The following is an 8,986-nucleotide window of genomic DNA, read 5'->3' on the forward strand; positions in this document are numbered from 1 at the left end:
ACTATAAACTTCCCTCTCAGGACTGTTTTCTTTGTGTCCCATAGATTATAGATTCTTATGTTTTCATTGTCATTCGTTTCCAGGATGTTTTTAGTTTCTTCTTTGATCTCTTTGGTAACCCAATCATTGTTTAATAGCATGCTATTCAGCTCCCAAGTGTTTGAAAATTTTTTTATTGTTTTTATTATAGTTTATATCTAATATTATGCCACTGTGGTCTAAGACAATGCTTGATATGATCTCTATCTTCTTGAATTGGATAGACTTTGCTTGTGATTCAATATGTGGTCTATTTTTTAAAATGTCCCATGTGCACTTGAGAACATATATTCTGTGGCTTTGGGGTGAAATGCTCTGAAGATGTTATTTAGTCCATCTGATCTAGTGAGTCATTTTGGATTGCTGTTTCTTTGCTGAATTTTTGTCTAGAGGATTTAGATTTAGTGATGCCAATGGTGTATTAAAGTCCCCTACTATGATTGTATTATTGTCAATATCTCCCTTGATATCTTCCAGGAGCTTTTTGATGTATTTGGGTGCTCCTGCATTGGATACAAATATGTTTATCAGGGTTATATCCTCTTGTTGTATTGATCCTGTTAGTATTATGTTATGGCCTTTTCTCTTGTTATGACCTTCACTTTGAGGTCTATTTTGTCAGATATAAGTATTGCTACCCCAGTTTTTTTTGTTTTTGTTTTTGTTTTTTCCATTTCCATTTGCCTGATAAGAGGTATTTTTCCATCACTTCACTTTCAGTAGGTGTGAGTCCCTTGTTCTGAGGTGGGTCTCTTGTAGACAGCATATATATGGGTTATGTTTTTTTTTTTTTAATCCATTCAGACACTCAATGTCTTTTGATTAGAGCATTTAGTCCGTTTATGTTTAAAGTTATTATTAATAGGTACTTGTTTGTAGACACTTTTATTTTTGTGCCTGTTTTCCTTCTTACCTTTTTGTTGCTTCTTTTTACACCAGTCTTTTTAGCATTTCTTGCATTGCTGGCTTGATAGTGATAAATTCCCTTAGCCTTTTACATCTGAAGCTCCTGACTTTCCCTTTAATTTTGAATGATAGCCTTGCTGGATAGAGTATTCTTGGATTCAGTCCCTTGCTTTGCATCACTTTGCAAATTTCCTTCCATTTTTTTCTGTCCTGTTGTGTTTCTGCTGAGAAATCATTTGATAATCTAGTAGGATATCCCTTACATGTAACTTTCTGTCTCTCTCTTGCAGCCTTTAAGATTCTCTCTTTGCCCTGAACATTTGCCATAAAAATATGAAATACTTCAGGAATTTGCTTGTCATCCTTGCGCAGGGGCCATGCTAATCTTCTCTGTATTGTTTCAATTTTATTGTATGTGCTGCTGAAGCGAGCACTCACAAAAATTCTTTACAGGTTTTAATGTTTTTACATTAACACTGTGCTAGATTTTTACATTTGTACACACCCCACCAGCCAGATCAAGTGTAGCTGTGAATGACTAACCTAATAGTTTTACTATTATTAAATTTATTGTTATTGCAAGTAACATACCATTGTAGTGTCACATCTATAATAATAAAAGCATAATATGCTAATTAGACTGGACAGCCAAAGGACCTTCTGGACAAAGCTCAGGCTGCAAGGGATGAAGCAAGCCACCGTGGCTGTGAGGGCTGAGCCCCTTGCATGAATTTTGTGCATCAGGCCTCTAGTCTATATATATAAAAGCCTAAGTGACCAAAGGGCCGAATGACCAAATGACTGGTCAACCGGTTGTTATGACGTGCACTGACCACCAGGGGGCAGATGCTCAATGCTGGAGCTGTCCCCTGAAGGTCAGTGTGTTCTCACAGCCAACTTCCCCCAGCCAGCCAGCACCCCCTTCATCAGCCCCGATTGCTTGCCAGGCTGAGAAACCCTACCTGTGCATGAATTCGTGCACAGCACCTCCAGTGATATAATAATATGAAAGTTGCAGAATTCCACCACAGTTTAGAATTAGAAAAGTCAAGATAACGGATTTACTCTAATATTACTATCTTTGCACACTCGTTCTGGAGCCATTTATGTAGGAGCATCATGACAGAAGAAGGTTTTATTACATGTAAATTAAAACATAAACTAGTAAAGGCCCCGAGTTACCCACACTTGATTACTCATCCTCAGTCTAGACCACAGCCCACTTGCTAAGACCATGCTCTCTCCCCTCGGGCTGCCCAGAATCCGGACCTGCACAGGGAAGTCTCCGCCCAGAACAAGCCCGCCCAGATCCTTTAAAAACCGATGACTGGGGCTGGAGCACCCAGGCTCAGCCACCTGGTGTGTGGATGCACGAATAAATTTATAATCCCTCCCCACTCTGGCCTCCTTCGGTCCTCCTTGGTTGACCTGCGGTCCTCCTTGGGCGACCTGACCCCCTCTATGGCAGTGTTTCCCAGCCTGTTTTTGGCCATGCCCCACTAAGCGTCCCTAAAATCCTGATGCTCCCCGGTGACATGTAATTCTTATTAAAAAAGTGAACTTCTATTCACAGGGAGGAAGCCTCGAAGGCCATTAACTTGGTCTAAACAAGCTTCCAAAGAACATGGCATTCATAAAACCGAAAAATAAAAGAACAAAAGGACAGTTAAGTACTGAGGAAGAAATCATTAAGATATTGTTAAAAAAGAAATGATATGAAATCATATGAAGAAATAGCAGTTTCAAAACGTAATAGAGAACTGAAGTGCATAACTATATCACAATGTATATTGATATACTGTATATGGAACCTTTAAAATAATAAGAAATGCAAAAAATTACTGTTTATAACTCATTTTCAAATAGACCCTCTTTAAAATCAAATTGCCCCCCCTGTGGGGCATGTGTCCCCACATTGGGAACCACTGCTGTAAGGCTTTGCTTTTCTTTGTCTTTAGTGCATTTAAGTGCACATCACACACACAGTGGCCCTTGGCTTTCTCGTTTTAATGTTTAAAAATGGCACAAAGAGGCATCCTTGGGGTTTAGTCTGTATATTTTTATTGAAAACAAACTGGGCATTATCTTTGCACTGTTGTCAGAGCTTTAAATGGTTGTCAACTCCTGGCTGGTTTGGCTCAGTAGATAGTCAGTCTGTGGACTAGAGGTTCAGGGGTTTGATTCCAGTCAAAGACACATGCCTGGGTTGTGGGCTCAATTCCCATTGGGAAGCATGCAGGATCAATGATTCTCTTTCATCATTTATTCCGCATAGTGACATGTCTGGTTACACTTTTTTTTTTTTTTTAAGGATTTTGGTTTATTTTTATTTTTATTTTTTTATTGATTTCAGAGAGAAAGAAGAGGGAAAGGGAGATAGAAAAACCCATGATGATAGAGAATCATTGATTGGCTGCCTCCTGCACATCCCCTACTGTTGTTTTAAGAACCCAGTAGAGGTACTTTGTTAGGGCAGCCATGGGAAACTCACACCATTACTTTATTTCATTTTATCTTAAATTTTAAGTTTCTATTTTTATTTAATTTTTTTATTTTAAATAAATCTTCATTGTTCAGATTATTACAGGTGTTCCTCTCCGCCCCCCCCCCCCATAGCTCTCCTCCAACTGATTCCCCACTCCACCCCATGCCCTTACCCCCAATAGAATCACAGTGAGAGAGTGAAAAAAAGTGATGCTTGCTTTGCTCATGTGACACTACATTCCCTGGTCTATATTTTTATGCCAAGTGATTCTGTCAAACTTAGCAAAAGATTGCTCTTTTGAAAAATTAAATAAACAGGATTAAATTTTCACTTAAAAAATGAAAGTACAATATTTCAAGCAATACAGTGGGAGAAAGTCACAAAGAACAGTTCAAAATCAGTAAGACACTATTTTAAAACATTTTCACTAATTTACAAATATCCCAACCAAACTGGAGGTTACAGAAGGCTGAAAAAAAAAAATCCCCTTTTGCTTTACAACTAGAAAAGTTCATTTCTATTTTGACCTATTTCTACTTTAGTTTTCTTACTTTCTTTTTTTCTATATCATCTATTATATATTTGTAGAAAGGTCTAAGAAATCCTATATAATAAAAGCCTATTATGCAAATCAACTAAATGGTGGAAGAACTGGCCACTATGACATGCACTGAACATCTGGGGGCAGACACTTAACACAGGAGCTGCCCCCAGCTCGCAGGCCCCAGGCCAGTCAAGGCGGGTACCAGTGGGGTAAGGGAACCCTAGTTGCCCCACCTGCCCCTCACAGATCAACCCTGATATCTGGCCAGGCCTAGGGACCTCACCCATGCACGAATGTCACATATTGGGCCTCTATTTTTTTTAAATATATTTTTATTTATTTCAGAGAGGAAGGGAGAGGGAAACATCAATGATGAGAGAGAATCATTGATTGGTTGCCTCCTGCACGTCCCCCACTGGGGCAAGAAAGAAGAATGGTCTCCAACTTTTGTAAGAAATGCCAAAATTTTTAAATTATTGTTGTAAGCTAAATTGTGTCCCTCCACAAAAAAAGATATAACCCCCAGTACCTCAGAATGTCCTTGGTCAGAAATAGGGTTGCAGCAGATGTGATTAGTTAAGAAATAGTTGTGCTGGAGCAGGACTGGAGTCCTGGTGAAAAGATAGTTGCTGAAGACACAGACACACAGGGAGAATGCCCAGGGTCGGAGCTGTGCAGTTGTGAAAGAACACCAAACACGACAGGAGCTATGGAAGCTGGAAGAGCAGGAGGGGCAACAGCTCACATGTTCTGAAGGGAGCGTGGCCTCTGAGAAATACACTTCTGTTGTTTTAAGCACCCAGTTTGTGATGCTTTGTTAGGGCAGCCATGGGAAACTCAAACCATTACTTTATTTCATTTTATTTTAAATTTTAAGTTTCTATTTTTATTTTTCAAATTTTTTAATTTTAAATAAATCTTTATTGTTCAGATTATTACAGGTGTTCCTCTCCCTCCCCCCATAGCTCCCCTCCACCTGATACCCCATGCCCTTACCACCCGCCACTGTCTTTATCCATATGTGTAAGATTTTTTAAAAAATATATATTTTATTGATTTTTTACAGAGAGGAAGGGAGAGGGATAGAGAGCTAGAAACATCGATGAGAGAGAAACATTGACTGGCTGCCTCTTGCACACCCCTTATTGGGGATGTGCCTGCAACCAAGGTACATGCCCTTGACCGGAATCGAACCTGGGACCCTTCAGTCCGCAGATCGACGCTCTATCCACTGAGCCAAACCGGTTTTGGCCACAGGTGTAAGATTTTTGTCCAATCTCTTCCCACACCCCTCACACCCCTTTCCCCCAGAAAATTGTCAGCCCACTCCCTTTCTATGTCCCTGATTCTATTATATTCACCAGTCCATTCTGTTCATCAGATTTTTTATTCACTTGATTTTTAGATTCATTTGTTGGTAGGTATGTATCTGATGTCATTTTGTTGTTCATAATTTTTATCTTTACCTTTTTCTTCTTCCTCTTCTTAAAGAATACCCTTCAGCATTTCATGTAATCCTGGTTTGGTGGTGAAGAACTTCTTTAGCTTTTTCTTGTCTGTAAAGTTCTTTATCTGACCTTCAATTTTGAATGATAGTTTTGCTGGGTAGAGTAATCTTGGTTGTAGGTTCTTGCTGTTCATCACTTTGAATATTTCTTGCCACTCCCATCTGGCCTGCATAGTTTCTGTTGAGAAATCAGCTGACAGTCCTATGGGTGCTCCCTTGGAGAGAACTAACTGTTTTTCTCTTGCTGCTTTAAGATTCTCTCTTTGTCTTTTGCTCTTGGCATTTTAATTAGGATGTGTCTTGGTGTGGTCCTTTTTAGATTCTTCTTGTTTGGAGTTCTGTGCACATCCTGGACTTATAAGTCTATTTCTTTCAACAGGTGGGGGGAGTTTTCTGTCATTATTTCTTCAAATAGGTTTTCAGTGTCTTGTGCTCTCTCTTCTTCTGACACTCTAAAAATTCAGATGTTGGTGTGCTCCTTACACTATCTTCATATTTTTGGATTCTTTTTTCTTCTTGTTTTTCTGGTTGGTGTTTTGTGTTTCTTCATATTTCAGATTTTTGGTTTGATTCTTAGGGTACATTGATCTACAGTTGGATTTCTGTACATTCTTTATTTCAGACAGTGTATGCTTAATTTCTGACTGGAAATGACTGGTCCTTTTCCATTTTTTGGCATTCTCATTAAGGTCCTTGATGGTCTCACTAAGCTCATCAGAGATCTCATCAAGTTTCTTGGTGGTTTTTAGAAGATTCTTGAGTAACCTTATAAATGTGGTTTTGAACTCTATGTCCAATAGTTTCCTTTCCTCCATTTCTTTCATTTGTGACATGTTTCTTTGACAAGCATTTTGACTGCTTCCCCATTTTGGAGTGGCTTTGTGTGGTAGGTGACTTATAGGGGCCAGTAGTTCAGACTCCCAATCACCCGAGGTGGATGTTCTTGGTACACTCCTTTGTGGGCAAAGGCTTGGTGTACTTAAGCCTTGATTGCTATTGGTACACTGGGAGGAAATGATCTACAAGCCAATTGGCTGTGAGGACCCACTGTGTCTATAATGAAAGAACTGCTGCGCTGGAGACACGGTTATGGGACAGGACTTGTTTCAGTGGGGCTTTGGTGCTCACTGAGTCAGCCTCTTGAATGTGTCACTTATGGATGTGAGGAGTTGAAATCTGGTATCTCACACTGACTACTAGGTACACTGGCTTCTGGATCTCCAATGGGGTGCAGGTCACCTACTGTCTGAGGCCACTCAGCAGGAGCTACAGCGAGAACTACAGTTTTCTCCTCTTTGCTTGGGGTTTGGAGATTTTGGAACTGTCTGACCAGGGCTGCAGTTTGTTAGGTTATACTGCGGTTGGGCAGGTCATTCATATGCAAAAGCTGCTGCTTGGTGCTTGGGTGGGTTTGTAGGTTGTGTGGGGTGGGGTCTCAGGGAGTCACTAGGCTAGGGTGTGGCAGATAGCGATGGCTGCCAGTCAGTCATCTCTGCCTCTCTGACCAAGTCCCCGCATCTCACACCCCAGCACAGTAAACAATTATTCCTGTGCACAGCTCTGCAAACAAGTTACCCTCACTTTCCGACCTGATGGCAGACAGTCCAGCTTCTCCCCTTAGGAGTTTGGGTAGCCCGCTTCTCCCCAGAAATTGGATTTCAGAGTAATCGGGAGCTTGTCTCCCTTTGGGTTGAAAAAAGCAACGCCTGCCACCAGCCTGGTTCGAGCGTGGCTGTACCTCAGCTTTTCAGTGCTTGTGCACGTCTCAATGCTCTTTTCTCTTTCTTTCTAGTTGAAGAACTTCCACTCAGCCAGCTTTCCCATGGTTCTGGGTGATAGACGTTTTGTCTTTTAGTTGTAGTTTTGAAATTGTGCAAGGCAGAAGTTTAGGTGTTTACCTATGCTGCCATCTTGGTTCCTCTAAGTTTCTATTTTTAAATTATAAAATAAGACATGCTCATGGAGGAAATTTATAGAATCACATCTCTTTTTGTTATTTTATACATATTTTTGATTTTCAAATACAGCTTACATTCAATATTCTTTTCTATTAATTTCAGGTGTATGTGCAATGGTTAGACATTCACAAACATTACAAAGTGTTCTGCCCAATATTTTCAGTACTCAAGTAGCACCATAATAGTTATTACAATATTATCAACTGCGTTTCTTATGCTGTACTTTACAGCCCCAAGACTACTTTGCAAATACCTATTTATACTTCTCAATCCCTTCATCTGTTTCACCCAGCTCTGCAATTTCCCTCCCCTCTGGCAGCCATCAGTCTAATCTCTGTATCTATGACTTTGATTTTGTTTTGTTTGTTTGTTTATAGTGCTCTTTAGATCCCACATATAAGTGAAATAATATGGTATTTGTCTTTCTCTGACTGACTTATTGCACTTAGCACAATCTCTTCTATGTCCAGCCACACTGTCCCAAGTGGTAAGATTTTATTGTTATTTTTTTAATGCTTTTATTGATTTCAGAGAGGAAGGGAGAGGGGTAGGGAGATAGATACATCAATAATGACAGAGAATCATTGACCTGCCTCCTACACACCCTGCATTGGGGATGTGCCCTGACCTAGAACTGAACCATGACATCCTGGTTCATAGGTTGATGCTCAACCACTGACCCATGTCGGCCAGGAAGATTTCATTCTTTTTTAAGGCCAACTAATATTCCATTGTGCATATGTACCACCATTTTTTTAATCTACTCATCTATTTATGGGCACTTGGTTTGCTCCCATATTTTGTAAATAACACTGCAGTGAATATAGGGGTGCATATATTCTTTTGAATTAGTGTTTCTTCAGATATACACGCAGAAGTGGGATTGCTGTGTCAAAGGGCAGTTCCATTTTTAATTTTTTGAGGGCCCTCCATACTGTTTTCCACAGTGGCTGCAGCAGTCTGCATTCCCACCAGCAGTGCACAGGGTTCCCTTTTCTGCACATCTTCGCTAATACTTGTTGTTTGTTGATGTATTGATGGTAGCCAGTCTGACAAGTGTGAGGTGCTACCTCATTATAGTTTTAATTTGCATTTCTCTGATGATTAGTGATGTTAAACATCTTTTTAAAATATATATATTTTTATTGATTTCAAAGAGGAAGGGAGAAGGAGAGAGAGAAACATCAATGATTAGAGAGAATCATTGATCAGCTGTCTCCTGCATGCCCACTACTGGGGATTGAGCCTCCAACCCAGGAATCAAACCATGAACTCCTGGTTCATAGGTCGAAACTCAACCACTGAGCCACACTGCCAGGGTGTTAAGCATTTTTTCATATGTGAGCCATCTGCATGTCCTCTTTGGAGAAGTGACTATTCAGGTCCTCTGCCATTAAAAAAAAATTTTTTTTTTATCAATCCTCACCCAAGGATTTTTTTTTTCCCATTAATTTTTTTAGAGAGAGTGGAAGAGACAGAGAAGAGGGAGAGAGAGACAGAGAGGGAGAGAAAGAGAGATTGGTTGATTGTCTCACTTGCCCCAACCG

General features: G+C 40.1%; 1 non-coding gene across 1 annotated transcript; it reads right to left on the minus strand.

Annotated features, from left to right (window-relative positions):
- Positions 1-1,272: 1,272 nt before the first annotated feature.
- On the minus strand, positions 1,273-1,379 carry LOC118728009. Its single transcript, XR_004990748.1, has one exon. It is a non-coding gene; the product is annotated as a U6 spliceosomal RNA (small nuclear RNA).
- Between the last annotated feature and the right edge of the window lie 7,607 nt (positions 1,380-8,986).

The sequence above is a fragment of the Pipistrellus kuhlii genome, unplaced genomic scaffold, assembly GCF_014108245.1.
Source record: "Pipistrellus kuhlii isolate mPipKuh1 unplaced genomic scaffold, mPipKuh1.p scaffold_m20_p_27, whole genome shotgun sequence".
NCBI lineage: Eukaryota > Metazoa > Chordata > Mammalia > Chiroptera > Vespertilionidae > Pipistrellus > Pipistrellus kuhlii.